At 33.7% G+C, this 27762-nt stretch overlaps 1 protein-coding gene and 3 pseudogenes across 1 annotated transcript in view; 3 read left to right on the top strand and 1 right to left on the bottom strand.

The window, feature by feature from the left end:
• Positions 1 to 27762, bottom strand: part of LOC139074340 (cTAGE family member 2-like) — a 624763-nt gene that overhangs the window by 81475 nt on the left and 515526 nt on the right. The gene's annotated exons all lie outside the window — the stretch shown is intronic.
• Positions 5624 to 6588, top strand: LOC103562839 (olfactory receptor 4P4-like; annotated as a pseudogene).
• On the top strand, positions 10500 to 15649 carry LOC103562840 (olfactory receptor 4P4-like; annotated as a pseudogene).
• On the top strand, positions 20975 to 23252 carry LOC103562841 (olfactory receptor 4P4-like; annotated as a pseudogene).

Raw genomic sequence — 27762 nt, 5'->3', positions numbered from 1 at the left:
TGGTGAAAAAGGGCAGTGTATTGAAGAGAGGTAAAAATCAGATGGCTTCCTACTAACACAGAAACGTAGCATAATAAGAGCACAAAGAAAAACATTTGTATGATCTGCTCAGAGGAAAGGTCCATAAAGATGAATTGTCATATATTCTTCTTATTTTCCTATTTGGTGAGTTTATTGTATATTATGGACAAATAGTTGAGTATCTGAAAGAAAAAAAAACATGCGTTTTGATGAAAATATTTTCAGTGAAATTAGAGTCATTAGCTTTTGCCAAGCTGTGCCATGTCCGCACCTAGGATCTGAACCAGTGAACCCTGGGCCGCCAAGAAGCGTAACATGCGAACTTAACCGCTGTGCCACCAGGCTGGCCCCTCAACTTCTTAGTTTTATATATTGTTTTCATATTGTTTGACTTTACTTTACATTTTACTTCTACATATGTTATAAACAGCAGAATGCGTTGCTAGTATTTTGAATGTGATTTGTGATCTTGAGCAAGTTGTTTAACCTCTAAAAGATTTCTTTTATTTACTTTTCTCAGTAATGGAGGAAATAATTCCCATGAAAAAGTTTTTTCTAAGAATTAAATTAGATAATGCACTTAAATGCTTAATACAGTGACGGACATATAGTGATTTTAAAAATGCCTATAAATATTATGATTATTTTACTAAGTAAAGTGTTCTGATCTAGATGGGATGGCATAAAATATTGATTTCCTGAAATCTTACGTGACTACGTGAGATATATAGATATTTTGTTCAAGAAGGGAAGACAACTGAATTTCAGTGCTGATGATTCTGAGTCTATACACCTTGCAACACTGCAACTACTCAAATGAAAATCCCAGATAGTAATTAGAATGAAATCAGAGACATTTTTTGGTTCCTAACTTCTTTACACTCTCAAATACTTTTCAACAAAATTGTGGATCACTTTCAATTTACCAATAGAGGTGGGAAATTAATTATAATTTTACTTTATTTTGCTAATTCTCTTTTTTCTTTTGCCTCTCACAACCCAACTCTCCATTGCAGCAATGACTGTTCTGCTGTTGCGTGTGGCTACTGCTCAGGAGAACAGTGGGGTGACAGGTCATTGACTTAATTGTTAACTTACTCTTATGCATCTTACATTGTTTTCTTTATGACTCTTGTTGGGACTCTGGATATCTTTCTCTCTGATTTTCTTTTACCTCTCCTCTCCAGAAATAGAGACCTCCTCTAAAAAACCCCAATGCTCCCATTGGGTTACCCCAATTTCCCACCTCCTATTCAGAGGAGGAAATTAGCCAGCACTGATTATATTTATTAAGCTGCTCTGAGTCTGAATCCTCAGGCTTCACTGAGGCCTCTACAGACATAGTACCCAGAGCATGGTTAATCAAAAGTGGAAAATATGTTTAAAGCCTGAAAATTCCCACAAGACTGAGAAATATAATCTTGGACAACTGATTAGTGTTATTTACTGAGAATCTTTTAAGAAATACTTCTGGGAAAATAATTTCTTTAACTTTTGAAGTCAAAATATTCTTATGATCTCCTCTCAGTTTATATTTGGCTCTTGCAGAGCAAATTTCTTTCAGGCGTAGGCATAAAACAGATGACTCCTAGGACATATATATGTGCCTTGCTTTAGCAGATATTTCAAATTTTCTTGTTTACTTTTGAGTATGAGCAAGTGTCAGTGAGTTATAGAAGCATTTAAAATTCTAGATCCCCTTCTTGTGGAGTGAATAAATGCTTCTCTGTGTATCCAGTGATACAATGCAATTTCAGTGGTATTTAAATTTCACTCATTTTGTAAAAACAGTGGGGTTTTCCTTCCTGGAAATTCAAAGGAAGCAAAACTTGAAGGTATTTTTAGAGAACTGACATAAATTTGTTTGAATCAGTGCTTTAAGTTTTACATTTTATTTCAGGTGTAAATAGTAGTGAAGGGTTAGCAAACTGTGCAACTGAAAGGGGGGAAATGTGTGACCAAGACATTTTCCTGAGGAACTTAAAACTAACTTGAAGACCATCCACAATTGATGCAGAGGTAATTGTCCTTATAATACCTGTTTTAAGCTCACTAGGTCTTTTTGGCATTTATTGTGCTATTTTAAGGTTATACATTCAGCTGTTGTATATGAAAATTTAAACAAGAGTAAAAAAGTTTGCCTTGCAATGCTTAGTTTTCATTGCATAGTACAAGCAGAGTTTATTTTTGCATAGTATATTTTAAAAAATGAAATGTTTAGATTATCAGTGGCCTTGCAGTCTCTAATCTTCGGAGAAATTCTCATCTTTCAATTAACTAGCCTCGTAAAATTGTCTAGCTTCATCAGAGTCAGGTAAGTTAGTTTATAGTAAGGAGCATGGTAATTACACCAATAGAAATATGTGTATTTAATGCATATAGACCCTAGATGACCTATAGGAAAATGGAGTTTCACACTGCTAATAGTGCTTCACAAACAGTGAATAAGTGAATAAATACTATAAAAAGCTGCAAGTTGGCTTTTTAACTTAATTTTGGTAGCATGAATAATAAGACTACTTATTTAAAATTAGGTATTAAGAAATTTCCCTGGTAACCAATGATATTACGAGATCAACTTTATTTTGCCGCCCAAACATTATTACACTGAAATTTGTTCTGACTGACCTAAAACCTTTATTGCAATTTTTTTTTGACATTTTCAAGAGATTTATTGTGAATTTCTGTCTATTTGCAGGACAATTTAACTAATTCTTAATCCCTTCCGTCAAAGAAAGAACATAAGGAAAAGATGTGTAATTATGATGTCCCCTCAATCCTCCCTGGGGATTTCATTTCATAAACTCATCTATTCTTCACTATTTCCCTGAATGATGTGTCTATATCCCAGTTATAGAACTTGAAACTCAAGCTTAGAGGGGTTCAATGTCTTATGCTAGTGAGAACAGCTTGTGTGAATGGAAAAATCCAACATAATCCTATTTATTATAGTTAAAATTTCATTATAAATAATGACAGAAAGTAAAATATAAAAGAAAATTGAGAATAAGGTATAATGTTTGTCTAAATTCATGCTGGATGGTTGACTGTCATCTTCCCTAATCTGGAAGGGCTTTTTAGAGTTGGATGCCAGTTTCTATATAAAACTTAAATACCAAACATTGAAACAAAAATGTAGCCACACTTCATTCATATTATTTCACCTGATATCAAACATCTGAGTGTTGAAAGATCCAAGTGACCAATATTCTCTCTCGAGCATCAGAAGTTTTCTGATATATAGACAATGCTTGAATGAAAGTGGTTTGTTCTCCACTTTGTTTTACTCTCCACACCATTTCTAATTCTGCCTTTATAACATCACTTATTCTTTTACTTTGTGTCTTCATTTCATCATTTATTTGTTTAATGCTTTGAAGATTTCCAAAAAAATGTCATTTATATCCTTTGCTACACTTTCTTTCTCCTGGAGTTGGTCACATTATCATTCTACTAGTGCTTTCAAGAGTTATGATAACTTATACATTTACAGACTGGAATATTAAAAGCTGTAGTGGCCAAATTCAAAGCCTGATGTTGTGAAATGATGTCAAAACAGAGACATGCTACACCACACATCTATTCTTTTAACTATTTTGGTATATTTTATAGTGATCTGGGTGTCTCTCACCTTTTTTGAGATGAAAATTATGATAATTCCTCCACTCCTTTCTTCTCTGATACATGCCCCTTTACTGTGGGAGGTAACACTAAATATAGTAAGAATGAGGAGATTTAGTTTATAAACTCTACAGTTAATTGGGTCTCTGATTTGGGGAATTCACTAAGTTTCTCTTGATCAATTCCTTCTATACTGAAAGGAATATGATTGAATTAGATGAGTAATTCTTGTCAGTCTAATAACTAGAATCATTTATTATTTAATACTTCTTTTAAAAATCATCTCAGTTTTTATGTAGATTTATTTTAAGGAACACAATTTAGGATTTTCATAAATGAGTTGTTATTTGCAACAGTAATTGCAACAATACTTTTAAAAACATATGCAAAACATTAAATGTTATGAATGTACTATAGCTTATACACAATTTTGAGAATAAGACGTGCTGTCTTCATGTTAAAAAGGAGACTAAAATGTCTTAGTGAGAAATGTGTTTTAAAGCCTTGCCTGTTTACCAGCTAAATAATCTTAAGTATCACTAGTAATACAGCTACACAGCTTGGAAAATCCTGCCATATATTATTTATGGCTGCTACGTCTGAGCTAGGAGTAAGGCAGACAACCACTTAGACAGTGTCTAATTTCTCATGAGTGAGGAGAATAGAACTTGGAAGTTTGTGCTCTCTGCAATGCGTTCTTTCCTTGCCTTTGTGTAAGTCCTACCCTGATCAAAAAGAATATATGCAAATCTATAAATAAGTCCTATGACATATAACAGCTGAGTACCTTTTGATCAAAATGTTTGCCTTATAGTTACATTGTGTGACATCACTTTTAGTGGTTTTTGGTGCTCATAATTTATTCCATTCCAGAACACATAAGTTGTGCAGAATTCAACTGACTTATGCATTTCAATTAGTGTTTTTTTCATTAATGGTGCAATTAATTTTAATGATTAAAGAGTTTACCTTAAAACATTCTTTTACACTAAAATTTAAATAACTATAAATAGTTTTCTAATTTTCTTCAAGATGTCAGTCATTGACAAAAATATCTAATTTTTGCTATATTTTCAACTATTTTTAGTATTGCCACATAGCCAGCAAGATTAGTTTCCCATCCAGCCAACCCAGTGGTGCAGCAGTTAAGTTCACACATTCTGCTTCGGCGGCCTGGGCTTCGCTGTTTGGAACAGGCACCGACATGGCACCGCTTGGCAAGCCATGCTGTGGCAGGTGTCCCGCATATAAAATGGAGGAAGATGGGCATGGATGTTAGCTCAGGGCCAGTCTTCCTTAGCAAAAAGAGGAGGATTGGCAGCAGATGTCAGCTCTGGGCTAATCCCCCCACCCAAAAAAACGATTAGTTTTACAAGGTCAATATGCATTACTCATCACCCCGTTCCTTGTATTTCTAGGAACATTACTTACAATCTTAGTCACTCAGTTTATAATTTAGGCATTTTTTAAAAATGCACTGGCATTCCTTGATCATATCTCTACAGACAATCAGGAGGGTGCTCCATATCATGCTGGGCAAAGGGAACATCATCTACAATGAAAAACCTGCTATGAATAAAGAGGACAATTGAAAATTATAAGTAAAAGAAATTTCCTGCATTAAACTGCATTAATATCACTGTTGTTAAAATGTTATAAATAATAGTATAACTTCCCTTGGGGAATAGTAATTTTTAAATCATTATATTTTCACATTTTCATCAATGTTATTTTTAGCATTGTCAATATAACAGAATTCCTCAAAAATTTTTTTTAAATAACTATTAGAGAAATCCATTAAGATTCCTAAAAGAAAATATAACAATATCATTGACTTATGAATTAGCTTCTGTGATTTGTTGAATTAGCTTCTGTGGTTTGTTATTACTTTTTATATGATTGTAATCATATTGTAACTATTCTCTTCTAAATTTATATATTTTTTCCAGATAATTAATTACCTTTGTATAACATCCAATATATGGAAAGTCAGAGGAAAATTTCAGAATTTATTCTTTTGGGACTTTCTTATAACCATAACATACAAATATTATGCTTTACATTCTTCTTATTTTGTTATATTGCCATCTTGGTGGGAAATCTTCTGATCCTTATCTGTATTCGATGCAGTGCCCTTTTTCACCAACCAATGTACTATTTCCTCAGCCATTTATCCTCTATGGACATAAGCTATACCTCCTGTGTGACACCCAAACTGATCAGTGACCTGCTACTGGGAAGAAAAGCCATCTCCTATGGTAATTGCATGTTACAGATCTTTTCCTTGCACTTCTTGGGAATGATTGAAATCTTCATCCTCACAGTCATGGCCTTTGATAGTTGTGTGGTCATCTGCAAACCTCTCCATTACATGATCATCATGAACAAGACAACATGCAATCTTCTAGTATTGGCTGCCTGGGCTGGTGGGGCAGTCCATTCCTTTTCTCAGTTTTCTATGATTATCAGGCTGCCCTTCTGTGGCCCCAACAAAATCGATCACTACTATTGTGATATTTTTCCTTTTCTGAAAGTTGCCGGCACTGATACCTACATCACTGGTATCCTTGTGGTTGCCAATTCAGGAAGGGTCGCCTTAGTAACCTTTGTTCTCTTGTTTGGGTCTTATGTCATTATATTATTCACCTTAAGAAATCATTCAGCAGAGGGAAAGTGCAAAGCCCTGTCAACCTGTGGATCTCATATCACTGTGGTTGTCTTATTTTTGGGCCTTCAATCTTTGCCTACCTTAGATCCCATACAACTTATCCTGAGGACAAAATATTTGCTCTATTTTACACCATCATTGCTCCTATGTTCAACCCATTAATCTATACCCTGAGAAATACAGAGATGAAAAAGGCCATGAGAAAGGTTTGGTGTGAAAAGATATTTTCAGAAGAAAAACATCATTGATTTTTCCTACTCAATATGCTAAAAGCTTTATTCAGGCATCAAAGTACACTTCAAATCAGAAAGTCCTATTATCTTTCAGATCATCGAACCCAAATCAATGGCTTTGTATGTGTCAGAGATGATGAACTAAAGAAATATGAGTAAGGTGAAAATTTCACTAGTGGCACTGAGATTGGGTAGGGCATGTGTAAATTAAAACTATTCTAAGCTAAATGAATGGTGGCTATTTCATTTTGAGTAGGTGTTTCTCAGGCTGACTGTGAATTTTAATAATCATTTGCATCTGACATTTATACATGGAGACTAGACAATTTTTTGGCATTCTGTAGAAATGAAGTCAATTAAAAGTGGCTTTCAGAAATTATGAAAATAGTATTTTTTATTATAGAGCTACTTCCTGATAGGACGTTCAACTATATTTTGTATGATGTATGATGGAATTGTGAAATAAATTATGTAATGAAAAATTTCGCAGAAATCATTCGATTTAAGGTGTGAAGAAAAAGGGGCTCTCAGACTTGCTCTCTGGGAGCTACAGAATGCTCTCCTTATCGGCCTTAAAGTGTAATAGGCAGGGACAAAGGGATTAGTGACAATTTATTTTTTTGTCATGGTGTTTATTACACCACATATACTCTGAATGTGGAAAGACAGGATGAGAAGATTAATGTCTTATCCCTTTCCAGTAGCTCAATTAGTTGAGTGACGACAAGACGACGTTTGGGAAGAAACTGCACATATAAGCTTGTCCTGATATGTAGACATGAGAAATGAATTCAACCTCCATCCTTGTGGACAGGGAATAGGACCAAGTGAAATTCTTTAAAAAATAAATTTTCCTTTAGCAAAGTTCTTTTTGTATATATCTTGTTTCCCCTTCAGGTGAGAAAAAAATAACAATCACAAAAGCACAACTATTTGTGATATTAGAAAACTTACTACCACTGTACATGGATAAAACAGTTGTAGGTGTTGTGAAGATTTCTGATAAAAATTTCCCAAGGGAACCAGAAAAAATGTAAGAAAATATTTCTGTATCATAAATGGGATACAAATAAACAGAATTTCTATGAAAAAGAAGAGACAATCATAAGAGGGTGGATACCAATGCAGTATTAACATGAGAGTTATTTGAAAAACATGAAAATTATTTGAAAACTTAAAATGCAATAGAATTGCAAAAAATAATTTCAACAATGATACAAAATGAAAGAGAAGGGAAGTGAGAGAACAGTATATTGGAAGCGTATTGTAGCAGATTTAAGCTAGAGAAGAATTTTATAAAATACAATTTGGACAAGTTACTAACACTTATGGTATTATGAAATTTCTTTCACTAAAGACTTTTTTTAAACTTTGGTCAAAAAGAACAAGGGGGTAGTATATATTATGAAGTCAAACAAATGAAAAGTGTCTTTTACTTTCCTGCATAAATGACAAACAATAGTATTGGGAATAAAGTTTATCATTCTCAACTATTTTCCCTCAAAGCCTATAAGCATTGCTACATTGTTGTTTACCACTTGGTATTAAAGAAGTGGTCTAAATCATCACAATATTCATCTCTTTATTAGTAACTTGTCCAGATTGTAGTTTATATAACAGAGCCTCAAGGATGTCTGCAAGGACAGAGAAGAGGAAGCTCAGAGGGGATATCGTGAAAGTTCTTCTATGTTAATAGTTGGAATAATTGTGAAAACAAGACCTAGACTGGAGGAGACTTCTCAAAGAAAAATATCACTTATGTCGTAAAAAAGGTTTCAATTGGATCATGTAGGTTGAAGGGCGTAAATTTTCAGTTATAAGAAGAGTAAAGTCCTGAACATCTAATTAGAGAATGGTGACTATAGTTAATAATATGGTTTTGTATACTTGAAAGTTGCTGAGAGTGGACCTTTAGCATTCCCACCCCAAGAAATAAAAAAAAGAGCTAAATATGTGAAGTGATGGTTCTTTTAATTATCTTGGTCTTGATAATCATTCTACAATGCTACAATATATATGTATTTTAAATCATCATGTTATGTACTTTAAATAAGTATAATTATACTTGTCAATTACTCCTCAATAAAATTAAAAGAAAAAAAGAGATTTCCTTAGGATCACAGGAAATGGATTGGACAAAAATAAAGTAGCTAGACTTACTTTCAAGTTAATTCTTTGGATGCAAATCAAACCTCACACTCTGCCCTGGGGAGCTTAGGTGTCTTGTCATGGTTTTTAGGATTATCTTACATTTTTTTCACATATTTAAATTATGAAATATAATACAAAAAGAAGATTGTGAGAGAGACAGAGAGAAAGAGAGAGAATTGCACTGTAAATATCCTCATAGTCTCCACATTAATCAAGGAGTAGAACACTGCCATCGTCTCCAAAGTCAATGATTTGTCCCTTCCTGTCATTACTCTTTCCTTATCCCTAAAATGAGCTATTCTCCTTACCTTTATTGGTAATCTCCGCCTTGCCTGGCAACCTTAGGAAAAGTAAAACTCTTATCAGTTACAGAGTTTTCTTACGGGTAAAATAAGGACACTCATAGTGCCCCTGTCACTGGGCCCTCGTGAAGATTAAACAAGAACAGTTAATACATGATGCACAGTAAACCCTCAATTTGCATTTGCTATTATTTATTCTCCCCACACAGCACACTGGAAGTCATCTCCAATCTTTCGTTACAGATGTAAAAGAAGAAAAAGAGGAAAGAGAAACATATGGAGAGCCAGCCCCAATGGCCTAGTGGTTAAAGTTCAGTGCTCACTGCTTCAGTGGCCTGGGTTCACTTCCCAGGCAAGGAACCACCTCACTCATCTGTCAGTTTCCATGCTATGGCAACAGTTCACATTGAAGAACTAGAAAGACTTACAACTAGGATATACAACTATATGCCGGGACTTTGGGGAATAAAGAGGAAGATTGGCAACACATTTGTGCTCAGGGTGAATGTCTCCCTGCAAGAAAAGACACATGCAAATGATATAACGAATTGGGGGAAAACAAAAATATGTTCAACAGCAAATTTTTTTAAATTATGTTTTGGAAATATTCTAAATCCATAGAAGATAGTACTAAACTGTATTTATAATTTTTCAGGAAATCTCCCTAACTAATAATTGGAAATAAATTAAAATTCATTTTAACTCTCTCGGAGGATACAATATACTTTTTAAGGAGACAGGAAGACCATTAGCTATCATAAAGTCCAGAGCTGTCCTCTCCTCTTGAGTCAGTTTATAGAGACTATGGAAAGGATAAGTCCCTCCACCAAGAGACACTCACGTTTGTTTGATCATAAAACTCTTTGAGTAAAGTACAGGGGAGTTCAGTCACTGGGGCCCAGGAGGAATGTCTAATGAATGAGATTCCTAAAGCACATCCAAAGTTAATTGGGGTATGCATAATATTTATAGTGCAGATTCTATTCTAGCTAAAGCAGGACTGATAACTTAGATGTAAAGGAAATCCACCTAATCCACCTGGTGAGCTTAAAATTTGGGAAGGTAAATCCAAACAATGTGGAAGGGAAAGCTCATACTCTATAATAGATGAAATGTGGTTTTAGAATGTGTATTCTATCAAACATTCCGTTAATCATGTGAGCCTGGACATCTCTAGGGATAATTTTAGTGAGGAAATTTTAGATTGTGATTTGACTTGATTGGATATTAAAATTATTCCACTTGACTTTGAACTGTTGCTCTGAGTGTATGACCTCTCACTGTTTGTGTGAGCATTGATTGAGTGACAGAAGTCAGTTTTCTCTAAAATGATACAAGGTTTATTTTCTATGGATGGTTAATGAGAATTATGCTGCATGAAATGTGAATTCAAGAAGCTGAAGTGAAATACTATGAACAGCAGATGAATGACCAGAATTTCAATGAAGTAAGAAAGAAAACACTGAAAGGAAGAAGAATGGATCCACAGCAATTGAAGTGAAAATGCGTATGTGGTGAATTATTTCTGCTCCTTTCCCATTATCTTGTCTGGATGTATAACATCAGCTGAATATCTTTTCGCCTCCATTGTATAGATAAAGGATTCCCTGTCAGTTAAAGTTAAAAACAGGCATCTTCTCTGAATTTTGTAGACTAATTTGTTTTGAGATTAGGGCAGCAATAAGTTCAAGAAGTTGCCTGCTGAAAGTGTGACATAACATTCTAAAGGGACAGTCAGACAGTGAAAGGGAAATAATGATTAGCTGGATGGCCAATTTCAAAAAAGAAGAAAACTTTATTTGTTTTTGTAGAAAGTTGACTAAATATCAATTAAGAAAAGAAGTGACTCACAGGTTACCAAGACTGTGAGAAAATTCAAACTGACAGGAAAAATACACTCCCTATAGTACCCACTACCATTATATGATGATCCCTCTTACCCTGCTTCCAAAAAAAAAAAAAGTTCCCCCAAGAATTAACATAACCTCAGACTCTGAGAGGTCACTAAAAAACAAATGTAAGTATCTCAAAACTTGCATCTCTGTTTAACTTACCTCTGTTGACTTTGTTATCTGCCCTTGTTGCATGTAACAATTGTGTTGGTAATGATTTGAATTATTGACTATTTCATTTACATACTGTTTTAAATCATTGAAGTTATTCATTTTAATCACTCAGTAAACATTTGCTAATTATTGATTAAATGAATGGTAACCTGTGTTTGAGAAGAGATAGAACGAAGGTAAAATAATTGGAAATACTTTTCTATTGAGCCCCTACCATGTCCCCTGTGACTCATATATTTTATTTAGCTCCTTCTCACAGAAGCATTGGGATACAGAGGTATTCATCAGCAATCTACTCATCCATCAATGATATGGTGATCTGAGAAAAAAACAGCACATGCCAAAAATCACGCAGATCAGGCAGAGGAGGCTAGAAAATTAATTGATAATTATTTAATTAATAATTAATTAATTAATAAGAGGTGGCTTCAAAATTAAATTTGCATAAGCACTTCTTAATATTTCAAGGTAGAATTCATGACAGTCTCTCTGTCCTTGAGAAATTTAGGATCATACAAATTAAGCACGTGTAGAATTTACTTTGGCATAGATTAAAAATGAAATATTGCGACCCTCTATTTCAAGTATATTATCCTATATTTCTTGAGTATACCACATATATCAGGAATTGTGCTAAATGTATAACATTTTGCTAAGTGTATTGCTAAGTGAGCATATGTTGTTTTAGACCTTGACTCTAGTGCTTATTATGTTTATAATAAATCCAAAAAAGAGGAAATACTCATAGAGAAATTAAATAATAATATTAATAATATTAATTATTAAGTAAATAATAGTATTTACTTCTTAGAGTTATCATGAGGATTAAAAAAGACTAGACCTATAAAGTGCCTAGAAGAATGTTAAGCACATGAAAATGCTCATATTGTAAGCTAAAAAAAGAACAAGTAGATCTATTAATGGTCAATATAATTAAGTAACGTACTGAGGTCGTATGCTTATTCCTAGCAAAGCCAGAATACAAACCCAAACAATTTTACTTTACTATGTTTGAGGTTTTTCAAGACTTTAGCTTTAACAATGGTAGAAAGCCCACAGGTTATGCAAAATCTTAGCTGAAATGAATTTTATAAATCATTACGACTAGATTCATCTTTTTAAAGATGGGAATTCTAGAAAAAGTGTATGCAAGCTCCTAAAGTTAGTGAAGAGCTATATTAGTGAGTGAATTAGTCTCCTTTTTCCCCCTAGCCATTGTTCTTGCATAGGGACTCTGTTCATGATTGAGATCATGAAGTGATTTAGTGTATTTTATTCATATATTTGAATGTAAATTTCTTATTGTTTAAATTCTCCAACTCCAAAATTGAGAAACTAGAAATATAGGTGGTAGTTAATACAGGGTAAATTGCAAGTGTGTGACAAAGTTGAAATGAAAAGAGAAGATTACCAAGAAGGGAAATCAATCATTATCTGAGGCCTTTGAGAATGGAGAAAATTGAAGATGTAAACACATTATTTATCAAAATTATTTGGTTAGGAGGTCAAACCACATTTAATTAGTGGGAAAATTAATTTTGTGTCAAATGAAAACAAAATGAGTGGTTTTGCCTGAGCAATCTGACAACCATTGTTTCTTTAGAGGTTTAATTTTACATATAAACCAAAATTTTCATATTTAGTTTTGGAGAGGGAAAAACAATCGAAGTGTTTTTTTTTTTTATTTCTATGCTCATGATTAAAATAATGGTTTTGTTTATGTCCATGCAAATGAACTAGCAATTAAGTTGACTAACTCAGTATTTTAAATATTATTTTAAAATAGTCTATATTTATTTACATGTGAGGAAATATTTACGTGATATAATTGGAAGCATGAAACCCTTCTTTTCAATGATTTCTCTATAAGCTAATTCTAAGTCTTCAAATTACACCATGGAAATAAATTCATTTCTTTTAAAGCTTCATTGAAAAGGAACTTTTTATTTGGAAGGTATTATGATATAGCTAACAATCTGTAAAAGACAGTGATGAGGAGAATGTTTAAAAATTAATTGATGAGAAAATGTAGCAACAAGATTAAGGCAGAAATAACTCACAAATTTTAAAGAAAGGTATTTTAACCTGCATAAATGAGGTCAAAATTTATAGTAACAACAATTGGACCACATGGTTGCCAGTTCTAAGTTAATTTTTTATTATCATTGAGACTCAAACTAAGTTAGCAGCAGATATAGTCAACCTCAACTGATTTGCCTATATTTTCATATATCAAATCCTCTTGGCTTAACATAATTGCTGAATGATGAAAAGATTCAAACCACCCCTATTCATTCCATATATATTTTGTATACTTATAATTAAAACTCATTCTATGTAAAACTAAGGATTTTTCTAGCAGATCTCAAAGTTTCTTTCCTGCTCAAAATAATTTCATGATTTTGAAATTTTATTTTCTACATGTAAGTCATATTTCCCTAACTTTGTTATTATCAACTTTAGATGACTGATTTGATAACTGTAACATTAAGATAATAAAATCAGCAATTAATACTTCTATGGTTGACAAAGGAATGACTATTTATTGATTTGAGTTTCATGACTATTTTATCACAAAGTCCAGGAAGGTTTCATCATTTTACAAATGAGTTAACTTAAGTTCAAAGAAATAAAGAGATCGGCACCCAAATTCACACATTGGTTTAATTAGTAATAGAGTTTGGATCCAAATTGTTTGTCTTCACATAAATATTTTCAAATAAACTTTCCATTAACTTTTTCCCTGAATTATGCAGTGTCAAGAATCTTTATGAGTTTGGGCAAAAACCATAAATTGGACAAATTAGAACAGAAATTCATAACCTAAATCAAAACACTGAGAAGAAATTAACTGCAAAATATGATACACTGAGTCAAGAGCAAAACTATGAATATAAAACTACTTTCTCTTCTTATTTTTTCATTTTGACTATTGCTTTATTCTGTGGTTCATGTAAATACATGATTCTTATTGATGTGCTTATAGAAATAAGTATACTTCTGTTATAAAATGTTGGCATTTTACTGTCACAAATCACTCAGAAAAAGATAAGCAAGTTTCCAAAAAATTGTTAAAAGCAATTGCATGGTCCTCTTGCAGAGCTTTTATCTTTCATTTTGTAAGTATTTACAAACCATTATAAAAAAATTTATTTTATTTTCTACCTCATTCTAAAATTATTTTGGGGTGACATATATTCCACTGGTGACCATGGTTAAGCTTTTCATTTGCTTTTGCATCATTAAACAAAAACTTTCTATGACTTATATTTGTATCTTTAACAAATTTGAATTTATAAGCATCCAGAGTAATGTCCTTTCCAAGGACTTATCTGTATATTCCTTTAGAATTGAAAAATATTTAGCAATTAATAATAATTTTTAGGCAATTTTTGAATTGATTTATTGAATGCCTTCATCTTTATTTATGTCAAGATTGAACATAATGTCCTAAAGACTGACTTAGAGAAACCATCACGAGACTAATCAGAAAAAAAAACTGTTAGATATCCGATTTTTATTTTCTGAAACACTGGAATCATGTCCATTAAACATAGCTTAACAATGTTAGTGATCGTCAATTTTCTCCATGAACATTTCTGATATTGACTTATGCATAATGTCTTTTCAGGGGACTGTTATGCATTTTAACTCCACTGGACCATGGAAAATAGGAATAATGTCACAGTTTTATTCTATTGAGACTATCTCAAAAAAAGAACACTGAGATCCTTTGCTTTATATTATTTTTATTTTCCCTCATTGCTATTTGGCTGGGAAATTTGCTCATCTTGATTTCTATAGCATGCAGTCAACTAATTGACCAACAAATTTATTCCTCCCTTAATAATCTCTCACTCTCTGACCTTTGCTATACATCAACAGTGACCCCCAAACTAATGACTGATTTACTGCCAGAAAGGAACATAATTTCATGTAACAACTGCATGATACAGTTCCTTATCCTTTACTTCCTTGGAGGCATTGCGATCTTTCTCCTCACAGGGATGGCCTATGGCCACGATGTGCCCATCCGCAAGTCCCTGCATTACACCATCGTCATGGACAGACAAAAGTGTAAGCAATCATCAGAGCCTGTTGTACTGGGGGATTTGATTTATGTACTCTGTCACTTAGCTTATTCTCACCATCTTCTTACGGTTCGTGTCCCCAATGAGATGGATCCGTACCTCTGCAGTGTATAACCTTTGCTGAAATTGGCTTGAACTGGTACCTACAGAATCGGTTTCTTAGTAAATTGTTAATTCAGGTCTGATTGCTTTGGTAACTTTTCTGATTTTGATAGTGTCTTATTTTCTGATATTATACACTATCAGGGCTTACCCTGCAGAAAGCTGCACCAATGCTCTTTCCACTTGAAGTTCCCACATTATAGCTGTGGTTCTGTTCTTCACAGCTGTTCTCTTTATCTACCTTAGACTAGTCATAACTTTCCCAGAAGACAAAGTGTTTGCTATTTTCTGCTCCATCATTACTCCCATGTTCAACCCTCTCATCTACACATTGAGAAACTTGGAGATGAAGAATACCATGAGGAAAATGAGATATCATCAACTGTTTTTTTGAAGAAAAGTAACTTGTATGAAAAGCATTTCTGAATTTCACTTTAGAGCTCAATCTTGAGCCCTAGAATTAATATGGAATGATATACAAAGAGTATACAGTGAGGGTAAAAGCCAGCCACAGGTCAGAGTTTGAATCTTTAGCATTTTCTCAGATCTCTTATGTTTGGGCAATTTTAACTTATTTTTTCGTGTTCAATTTTCTTCTGTTCTCCTCAAATATCTGCCTCAAGTCCTCCTTAATTTGATATTTTATTTTGAATGTGCAATTAAGTCTTTTCTCCCCTCCTCTTGATTTCCAATCTCATTCGAGTGTGCTCTTATTCATGGAAACTTATAGGAAGACATCTGGTAGAGAAGAAATATAGTTAGATTTTACTCCCAGTATCTCAAAGGAGAGCATATAAAGGAGGACTTTGAACTGAGGATAATATGTAAATGAGTGGAACATTTAACTCTTTTGGCTACTGATCATTCATCAACACACTTCTATATTATATTTGAAAGTACTTTAAAAAAATAACATTGTTGTGCTTTCACTGAACAAAATTTTTTTACAAAGATTATCTTACTCCCTCCCAAAAAATGAGAACAACATCTTAAAAATTCTAGACAATCTTAATTTCAGTGATAGTTTCTATTCTAATTCAGGTTACAATCCTTCCTGAATAATCAATAACACTAAAGAATAAGGTATAAAGTTAACTACTCAAAGCATTCTTAAAGTAAAATAGTAAGAAACAGGAAAGTAAAAAATAGTATATATAAATATTCAGAACTCTACATTGCTACATGTTCCTTGTTTCTGTAATTGATCATGAGATTTTAGTTAATATGTATGCCTTTATTTCTTGCACTCTCTACTCCACCTTCCCTTTGACCTCAGACTAACCTTCCGCTGGTTGGTATTCATATCTACTAGTGTGAACCAAATCTTCATCCTAAATTTCTGAAATCTTAAAAGTTTTGCCATATTTTTGTTGCTTTATTTTTTCACCAGCTTTTTCTATTAGTTGTGGGAATTTCATGAGGTGTCTTTTAGAATCCTCTGGGGTCTAAACATTGGTCATCCATGCCACATTGTGTCACAACAACCAAAGTCTTCCTGGTCATCAATACTAATCACTCTAGTGCCCTTTTTGTCTCTCGATTTACTAGCAGCATGAGGAACTCAAAATGTCCAGGTGACAATTTCAAATTACAGCTCAACAAAATAATTACTGTGTTCCCTGATGAAAGCATCATCTCCATAACTGAGACCTAAAAAACCAGGTGAGATGAAAATTGCTGGGACAGGAAGCAAACATTCTGTAAATGTATTTTAATGTAATAATAAAAGGAGGTACTAGCATTATGTCCTTTGATTTCCATAACTGCTTATCAAGGCTATGGAGAAATAACATCAGCTATTTGTCAGCACATCCTTAAAAGCATAACTGCAGCTTTTCAGGGTGTTTTCTTTGACTTGGCACTTTGAATGTTCAGGATGCCATTCTTCCATTGCTTTGAATCTATGTTATAGTTTGCAAGGGCTACCACAACAAAATATCACAGACTGGGTGGCTTAATCAACAGAAATTTATTTTCTGTCAGTTCTGGAATCTGGAAGCCCAAGATCCAAGTGCCAGTAAGTTTAGCTTCTCCAGCGGTCTCCTTTGCTTATGGATGGCTGCCTTCTCATTGTGTCCTCACATTGTCTTTTCTCTGTGCAGGCACATCCCTAGGGCCTCTTCTGTGTGTTTGAATTTTCTATTCTTATAAAGACACCAATAATATTGGATTAAGGCCCACTCTAACAGATTCATTTTAACTTAATTTTCTCTTTACAGGTCCTATCTCCAAAAAGAGTAACATCCTGAGGTACCTGGAGTAACTACTTCGACATGTGAATTTTCAGGGACACAATTCTGTCCATAACAGGATACATGGTAGGATCAGTGAATTCCTTGTGTTTGTGTCTACTACCATGCTTCTTTACTGTGAAATAAGTTCCTTGATGAGAACCAATGCTATGTAGGCCACATGATGGTGAATAAGACATTCTCTAAGTGTATGGACTGTGTTGCTGGTATGAGCACTATGACCAGGAAAGGCAAATTCATATCTAGAATAAATGTTTATTTCTGTGAGGATAAATTAAATCTCCTCAATAATGGAATATTTTAAGTGTAATCAACATTCCAGCACAGGGCTGAGTAGTCTTCCAAAGGAATGGTATGTGTTGGGCATTCACTGTTGCTGTGACAGACATAGCTTCCAAAGATGGCCACTGCAATATTTTCCATTCCACAGGGTCCTCTTACAATGCGACACTGACACTAGTCCCAGGAATTGATGGGGTCAATGATCCTTTGCCTTAAACTTTGGTAGACCTTTGTGACCGCCTCACCAAATATAATACAACTGGGGTGAATACATGTGATTTCTGAGTCTTGGTTATTAAAAACTCTCATTTGCACCTTGTTCTCTTAGAGCCCAGCATCCATATTGTACAGAGTCCAAAACTAGTCCACATAGAAATACCATATGTACAGAATGAATGTAGAATTTTATGGCCAATAGCTCAGCTGAGGTCCTGGCCACATCCAGCATCAACTTCCAGACATGTAAGTCAAGATCACAAATTCCTCACTTCTCTCCTAAATTAGTCAGCATAGTCTCCTGATCCAGTTCTGAAGATAACCCATGCACCAGTTTCAGGCATGCTCAATTCTGCCTCAATTCTTTGCTATATCATTCACCCAAACAAGAAGGCCCATGAGTTATATTTTGCATAATCTAGCACTCTGTGCAACTCAACCATCACCTCAGCTATGAAAACTTTTCTTGATATTTTAACTATCTGTTATCTTTGTATCTTGTCTTTTTCATTGATTGCCTAAATAACAAATAATCTCATGTGTTTTAGAGGAAAGTTTTCTAAGTTTTATTTAACGCAAATCTTTATCACACTTTTGTAGGAGGAAGTGCTGTAGACATGCACCTGCTCTGGGAGTTTAATCTGTGAAAACTGGTTGCTACTGCAGGGGCTGGAGGAACAGGTGGGCCATGCAGATTTGAAGTGGGAGAGAAAACTCATTCCACCCATTTTTCAAACAACTTATTCTGCAGTAAACCAAACTTCAAAACATGAGTCTCATTTCTCTGACCTTAGGCTTCTTTGGCATTTTCTAATTTTACCTCCATTCAGACCTCATTCCGTACTGTTTCCTCATAATTTGTTTCAACATACAGCATGCTTTATGGCATATTAATATTGAATGAAAGTGGACTCGGTTTGTGTTCAAATTCCTCAGAGTATATAGGATTATTAACTGTGGCATAGCTATTTTTAAGGACTTGAGAGAAATTAAACCATTTTCATCTGTACATTGGATGACTTTTCTTTTGGAAAATGTCTCATCCCACATAAAAAGTGAGAAGGGAGTTTGGGGTCATAATCTTCCAGTTCTTTTATTTAAATGCAACTTGGAAATTAAATAGAAAACTTATATGTACATTTCCACATCTGAGTCCACAGTGGATATATAACTTTTGGTAGAACACAAAAGCATTTTTCAACATAAACACCAGTGATGATTTACTTCCTATGGTTTCAAAAATCAGGAAAGAATGATTCTTCTACATGGAAAACAGGAAAATCTTAGAACAAGAAGTAACACGGGCTGATTATCTGGTGAAATTCATTAATCTTTGGCAACGAAGTTAAGCATTTATTCTGACAGCATTCAAAATACTGAATGTCACTAGTTACTCAGAGATAAAAGAATTTATCTAATGAGATTATCACTTGCTAAGTAAAAATACAGTCAACCTATAGTAAATAAATATTAGTTTCAAATACGAACAATTAAGTTTTTATATATACAACATAAAATAAATTTTGACTACAAATATGCTGATTTTATATGTGCATTTCTCCCTTCCCTTCAGATTTTGCAAACATTTTGAATAGCAACTTTCCATTATTTAAGTATAATGCAAAGAATAATTGGTGCATATTCCTCAGCAGATGTCAAAATCAAACAGATTTTTTTTATGACTTCGGGAAATTCATGAAGGAAAATTAATGATGGCATTTGTGTCATGTATGGGTGAATTAGAGAAAAGTAAAAAGTATTGATAAATCGAGTGAGTGGCTCTCATTTTATGCAGAAGAGAAAAAAAGAGAAAAGAGGCACAAATTAAAATAAATTAAGAGAATGCAATCATGTTAAATTCATTACTGTCCTTCTGCCTCCTTCGCTAGTCTGCATTATAAGACACATGCAGTGAGTAGTTTAAGAGCATGAAGTGTTACAATTTAGAAAAACTTAATATCAGAGTATCCTGGACATCAATGTGGAACAAATTTGATAAGGAAGAATGAGAATCATGTGAACAGTAAGAGAGAATGGAAATACAATTGGTTCAGTAAGACTTGGTGCTGAGGATAGGACACAACTTTGAAACTGTTAGCAAAAATTCAGCTCAACCTTGACCTCTTAAGTAAGGCTATTTGGTTGCAGAAAGAAACAACAAAAGCAGGTAATACATCCCAAGAATAATTCTAAAATTGGTTTGAACCCGACAACCAAATTATCAGTATCCAGATAGTGAGAAAACAACCCTAAAAATAGTCTTCAGTATCTGTCAGTATTTATCTAAATTTTATAGAGTACTTGGTTTCCCTTTTGAAAATTACAGATAATAAAATGATCATTGGGCTCTTGTTAATGATTCAATACACGTAAAATGTTTAGAACCGCACCTAGGTTTGGTAAGCACTAAATAAATATTAGATATTAATATTACTTATCTTTTGGTCTGTGCAAGACCTTTGATAATAACAACCAAATTGATATGAATTATTATAGCTTTCATTTTTCTCTATTAACATTTTGGTGTAGTTTTGTTTATTCTTTTTTCCATTATTTATTGCGTACTCAATCTATACATAATGATATGAGGAAAAGAAAATTATAGAGAAGATAAATCTAAATCTAAAATTCAGTGATTCTAATATTAACAAAGGGGACATTGGAAATAATATGATGGTGCTAGAAATGTAAGTTCTAATTTAAATGCATGATTATGAATTCTTTGGGTATCTGATATTAAGTTGGAGGGCTGTCAACGGGAAACATTCAATTAAGGGAAAAAGGGAACCAGTACATCATATAATCATTTTGCCATTTTGTCAGTATAAAATTTAGTTAACCTAAGAGAGAGAGACACAGAGAGACATACACAGACTGTGACAGAGAAACAGAGACAAAGAAATAAAGTTTCAAATTGTCCTGACAATTAATGGAATTTTTCAAATGGTCTTCTTTTCCCTATAAGAATCATGTTCTTCTTCAAGGGCTGTATTAAAGTGAACTTAGATCCTTGGAAAGGACTAACAGTATGCTTCTAACTATAGAAACATATTGGCTGGGGCCGATCTGGTGGTACAGTGGTTAAGTGTGCACATTCGGCTTTGGCGGCCCAGGATTCGCCGGTTCAGATCCCGGATGTGGAGATGGCACCGCTTGGCAAGCCATGATGTGGCAGGCATCCCACATATAAAATGGAGGGAGATGGGCACAGATGTTAGCTTAGGGCCAGCCTTCCTCAGCAAAAAGAGGAAGATTGGTGGCAGATGTTAGCTCAGGGCTAATCTTCCTCAAAAAAAAAAGAAAGGAAGAAAGAAAGAAACATATTGGCAAATTAATTGGAAATGAACATACTTACGAAGTAAACTAAAGGTATTTTTACAAATAATTTTTATACATTTTTTTCTGATTATAGAATTACTAGGAATATATGGGGTACTTTGAATAATATTCCCTGGGATTCACTATTCATGAAATTAGTATTATTTCTAAAAGAATTAATTCATTTACCTTTAAAAAATAACAAGAAAAAGCGATGAAATCATAATTTAATTTTTCAACTCATTCAATCTTTCATTTATTAAAAAAAAAAGAAATTGAAGCCCAATGCATGTCAAGCAAGTGCTCTTCACATCGTATGCATTGTTCTAGCTTCGTCTGTAGGCAGTCTTTCTTTCTCAATTTTATGCATTTAAGTATTATTATTCTTCCATCTACATATTTAAGTCAAAGGAAATATCACAGCCACTTAGGCTTTAACTGGTATCATATTTTCTTTATTGCTCTCTGTAACGTTGGTAAACATATACTGGTTTCAACCCAGGATCAGGAGTACGGTGAGGCAAATGAGATACCCACCTTGTGAACAAACAATTTAATAATCCAGATAATATTTTAAAAATGCAAAATCCACAATAAAAATATCAAAACTTCAAATAAAGACAGGATACTATATTGCAGTTACACAATCGACCTCATTCACTTCACTTTAAATCTAGCTGTTTCAACCTATCAAGCAAGCCAGCTACTCCAGAAAAAGAAACGTATCCTCCCCAAGCTCACCTTTGCATCTCATACGTAAGACAGTTGTTCATCTTTATTTACAACTTGAGCAAATGTAACTGTTAATACTATTCCCTTTCACAATAGAAAATAACCTATCAGGCAAGCCTATCCATACAAAGCTTAGAATTAATTACTTTAAAATATACTATAGAAAGTTGATTACATAAATAAATTTACTTCTACAATTTACTAAATTTACTCCGCGTTACATCATGCTTAGCTAACATTTCCCATGCTGACTTGTCATTTTTTTCTGGAAGACCTGTTGAGTCTTAACTGCGTTAGACCTTGGGAAATACCAACGTCACCTAGTTTGTTCTTTTGGGACTTTTCCAGATTAAGAAAATTAAAAACTTGTGCTTTCTACTATTCTTATTTTGTTATATAGCTATTTGGATGAGAAACTTGCTCATAATGATTTCTATCACATGCAGTCAGCTAATTGACCAACCCATGCATTTCTTCTTTAATTACCTTGCCCTCTCAGATCTATGTTATACCTCCACCGTGACACCCAAGCTAATCACGGACTTACTGACAGAAGGTAACATGATTGCTTATACTAGCTGCATGGCACAGCTTTTGGCCATGCAATTCTTTGGGGGCATCAAGGTTTTTATTCTCACAGTGATGTCCTTTGACCACTATGAGGCCATCTGCAAGCTTCTGCACTACACGGTTATCAATGAGCAGACAGAGGTGCTATGCCATGGCCATTAATTTCTGTGCTGGGGCATTCCTGCATTTCTTTATCCAGTGTTTCCTCACCATCAACCTACCTTCCTGTCGCCCCAAAGAAATAGATCACTACTTCTGTGATGTGTATCCTTTGCTGAAACTGGCCTGCATGTCCCCTGCAGAGTTGGCATCCTAGTGGATGGCAGTTCAGGCATGATGGATTTAGTGACCTTTGTGATCTTGATGCTGTCTTGCTTTTTGGTATTATACACCATCAGGGCTTACCCTGCAGAGAGTGGCACGAAAGCTCTTTCCACTTGCAGTTCCCATATCACAGTTTTGGTTTTGTTCTTTGTGCTTGTTTTCTTCATTTACATTAGACCAGCCACAACTTTTCCAGAAGACAAAATGTTTGATCTTTTCTCCACCATCAGTGCTCCCATGTTAAACCCTATGATTTTCATTTTGAGAAATCTGAAGATGAAGATTGCCTTGAGGAAAGTGTAATGCCAGAAACCATTTTTGATTGGAAGGCAAATCACCTGAAAGGCATTTTTCTTCCTCATTACATTCCTTATTGAAGGGATATTTGTTCCACTTAAGTTTACTAAGGCAAGAACTTTGCTCCAAAAAACTAATAATAAGTACAGATACTGGTGTCAATTCATTAATACTATAATTTACTTTGAAGCACTTTTTTCTTTCTTTCTTGTCCTGTGTTCCTTATGTATATCTTCCCCTAGTAATTTGAGTCATCATTTCTTTGTTCAACTCTGTTACACTTTTTTAAATATTCTTTTCTTTTAGAATTTATCCATAAGTTGCTAACTGAAGGTCAACTTTGTACTCTCCCTATACTTTTGTTCCATGAATAACTCCCCAAATATACATAAGCTACACTCATATTGGTCATCCCAGACCTAAGGGCTCCATATGACCTTGTTATCCTTCCTCTATTCTCATAAAAAGGAGCAACAGAAATTTAGTATCATATTTTCCATTGACCTCATGATTTTCATTTAAATTGATTGAATGTCATTGATTCATTGAAATAATTTTAAAAGCAACAAATGTTGATGTATGGTCTAAACAATAAATATGTTATAAGAAATAAGGGTTATATAAAAACTGGAAGAGTTATTATAAGATGATTTTAATATGATTACATTAAAAATCACGAAATTTTATTAATTACAGAAATATTTGCTATAAAATCCCCTTTATATAGTAATGGAAAAGTGGTATTGATAATAAATAGGGTAGCCATACAATTTATTGTTCATGTTGAGCCACATTGGAGCATAAAATGATGATCTAATTATGCTGAAATAATATACATAAAATGGGATTGTGTTAGGAGACTAAGATGTTTGGCTAATTTTAAATGCCTGAGAAGCATGGATACCCTAGTGAAAAGGTTATTGGCAGTTACATTGTGGAATCTCCACTTAATATTACTTGAAGCCAATGGAATTGTAAAAACAAATGTAAACACTGGTACTGAAACTACTTGATCTAAAATATGCTTAAATTTATTTTTTTCCACTATCACTCTAATGAAAACTACAAATTTCTAAGTTCTATAGAACTTGTATACATATAGATATGCATATATATATATATATATCTACAGAATTAAACACGTTTTTCAAATAACTGAATTAAATAATTATATGTTCCTTAATTATTCAGTAAAATAGAGACTCATTGGATATCATAAAATGGACATGATAGAGTAGAGAAGGCATGCTCTGGTTAGGAAGAAAATAGCAAACATAGACTGAGTATATAGATGAATATATAAATGGAAAGGCAAAACAATGTCATACACGGTGGGTGATGAAAAATGTTAGAGAAGCGGAAATGGGGAGATTGGAGAGTTGTCCTTAAAAGGGGCACATTTGTATAGATATTAAAAATTCAAGAGAATTGTTGCCAGAGAAGTTTATAACCTAACTGCATCTTCAGTGAAATTTTTGCAGTCTACATCATGATACATGTCAGTTTTCATTAGTTCATTAAAGATAACTCTTGCAGCAATGAGAAAGTTATTTAAAAAAATTTTGCTTTTGGAGGCTGGCTGGGTGGCATAGTGATTAATTTTGCACACTCTGCTTCAGTGGCACAGGGTTTGTGGGTTCAGATCCCAGGCACAGACCTACATGTCACTCATCAATCCACGCTGTGGTCGTGTCCCACATAGAAAATAGAGGAAGATTGGCACAGATGTTAGCTCAGGGGTGATCTTCCTCAAGCAAAAAAAGGAACATTGGCAACAGATATTAGTTCAGAACCAATCTTCCTCACGAAAAAAAAGAGAAAAGTTTAGTTTTTAAGACTTTTTAAATTCGGGTTAAAGTCTTAAATTTATTGTCTGAAAAATGATTTTTGATTAGAAATTGAGTTATTGCAAAGTTAAGGAAAAACTGAGATGACAATTACAATTCAAATAATTCCTCATTGTGCTCAAAATAGAAAATACAGAGTTGGTAATAGTTCACAATTAAACATGCAGATAAATAATATATTCCTAGTTGAGGAGCCCCGGAAAGGTAACTATACTTTCTTCCTCTTTTTCTTCCTTCACAAAATAGAGACTATGCTAACTACCTAACAAGGTAATTGTGAGGATGAAAGGAAATGAGTATTGTTCTTAGAAAAGAAACTATTCAAAACTATTTTATTACTGTCGTTATTATCTCTAATATCTGTATATCAATTTTTGTAAAACATTTGAATTGAGGTTTATCATAAATATTTCATTTATACTTAAAAAATTTTCGTCACATTAGAACTATAAGTGCAAGGTTTTTTTACATGTCCATACATGTTTAAGTAGCATTATAATAAAATATGATTTCAATCAACACAAGGTATTTGTGAAATTTTTTCTTAAAAAGCTCTGTAAACTCTAGTTTCAAATAATCATCTAATTATGTGTTTTATTTTACAGATGAGTACAGTGAAATTCAGAGGATTAAAAATTTTCTAATCATCAAACTGAAACCTAGAGAGTCAGTGAAATAGTTAGGTGAAGTAAAAAATTCTTGTATAAATTGATGACACTGTCAACATTTTACGTCACACTGGCCAGCAAGGGGAAAGTCTTCATAAAATCCACATCAAACATTTCACTCTTGATAGTGGCACATACAGGAGAAAAAGTAAAAAATAGAATTGGATAAGATTTTTGGACTAGCTACAATGGAGGAATGTCTCGTTAAAATTTTTAAGCAAAATACCTAGTTGGATGAGGGAATCCAACTTCCCCAATGATGCTCTTAATTGGATTAAATTCCATCAGAGAATTGCTCAAATATTTTTCTCCCCAGGAGCGTCTCTTAAGATTGTCAAATATTTTTCTCCAAATATGAGGAATCTTTTCTTCTTAGGAAACTTCTTTGATGCAATCCTGAAAGATATTCCACCAAGCAAAAAGGTTTCTCATATTGTGATTTCATGCTAAATCATCATTTGAATATGCTATTTAAGCATTTTTACATTTGCAGTTGTATTTTTGAATTTGCGCTTGGGCTTAATACATATATTTCAAACGCAATTCTTGGTAATAATATCACTATTCTATTCTGTCTATAGATACAGATACAGATATAGATATAGATATATGCCAAAGTGTGTTAGGGATGACATTTTACAAACACGTGCCATAGTGACTTGCTTTTCAGAACAACATGTAGTATAGACTATGGAATTGGGCTGTGAACTTGATGTTATGCTTACATCTGCGTGTTCTCTTCACTTAGGTACAATCATAGTAGTTCACAAACACACAAAGACCCTATGACTATTTGGTAAATCATCTAGAGATATAAGATACAAGGCCAGGTAATTAGTTCCTGAACAGTTTACAAATGTGATCATTTCAGTTTTCCCATGACTGTTTTTTACTGACATTATTATCAATTATACATAGAGGCTAAGTAATGAGGGCTGGTTTACCTCCCCAGGATTAGCTTTTGGTACCTGCTGCACCCCCCTTCTTTCAAAACCTCTCAATGTGTTAAACATTCTTGGCTTGACCTTGAACAAGAAAATTCTTTACTACCTCTTAACTGGGACTGGAAACTAATTTTCTCAGAGGGTTTATTGGCATTCTTTTCACATATGGAGTGCTGTCTTTATCCTTCAGTAATGGGTTGTCATATCTAATTAAGTGAAACTTCCCTTTAAATGAGATAACTCTGACATAGTCAAAGATGAAAGCTTGATTTGTCTAATTATGGTTTGACATGAAGAACACTGATTGATATTGAGACTGTGCAAATGATTATTTTGCCATTCAAACTAAGTTGAATCATCATATTAACTACAGAATCAAGAAAGGTTGGACCCTTGATGCTACTATCTTCAAATATGTTTTCATTGTTTACAGATGCATTGTATTTAAAATGGAAAATTTAACCTGAATTCACTTATTAAAGGAAAGTTGTGATTTTTGAAAGTCTAACCAATTGTAAAAGTCTTCCTCTTAATCCTTCTAATTAAAGAATGTTCTTAAGTTCCCCATAATGATGCATAAATGGCTTGGACTCCTTAGAAAACAAAACCCGAGGCAAAGTTTATGTGCTAACTCTTTATTCAGAAATGTAATTCCAGGGAAATAGGTGTGGGGGGAAATGTCAGCGAAACAGAGATAGAAGGAGATCCAATACAAAGGAAGGTGTTACAGAGCTGGCTACAATGCCACATCAAACACAACTTATTGGTTGGGTCTCAAAGGGCAGGGAGAAAAAATACTATGTGTTGAAACCATCTACAGATTCATTAATATGAAAGGTAATTTATCTGCCTGTGTCTCCCAAGCATCGTGGCTTTTTTTGCTTAAAATTCACCCCACAAGCGTATCTCCCATGGATTTCTGGATTGCATCATTTGGTTCTTTCAAGGAATCTCAGACTGCAGACCTCAAATTCCATAGCTTCATGCCTTTTCCAAGTTCATAAGTGGTTAGAGGAACCCCCAAACTCCAGGCATTCTGCTGATCAGCCTTATACGC

The sequence above is a fragment of the Equus przewalskii genome, chromosome 11 (assembly GCF_037783145.1).
Source record: "Equus przewalskii isolate Varuska chromosome 11, EquPr2, whole genome shotgun sequence".
Classification (NCBI taxonomy): Eukaryota; Metazoa; Chordata; class Mammalia; order Perissodactyla; family Equidae; genus Equus; species Equus przewalskii.
Note: the sequence above shows the minus strand (reverse complement) of the source record. Positions and strands in the feature narration are given on the sequence as shown.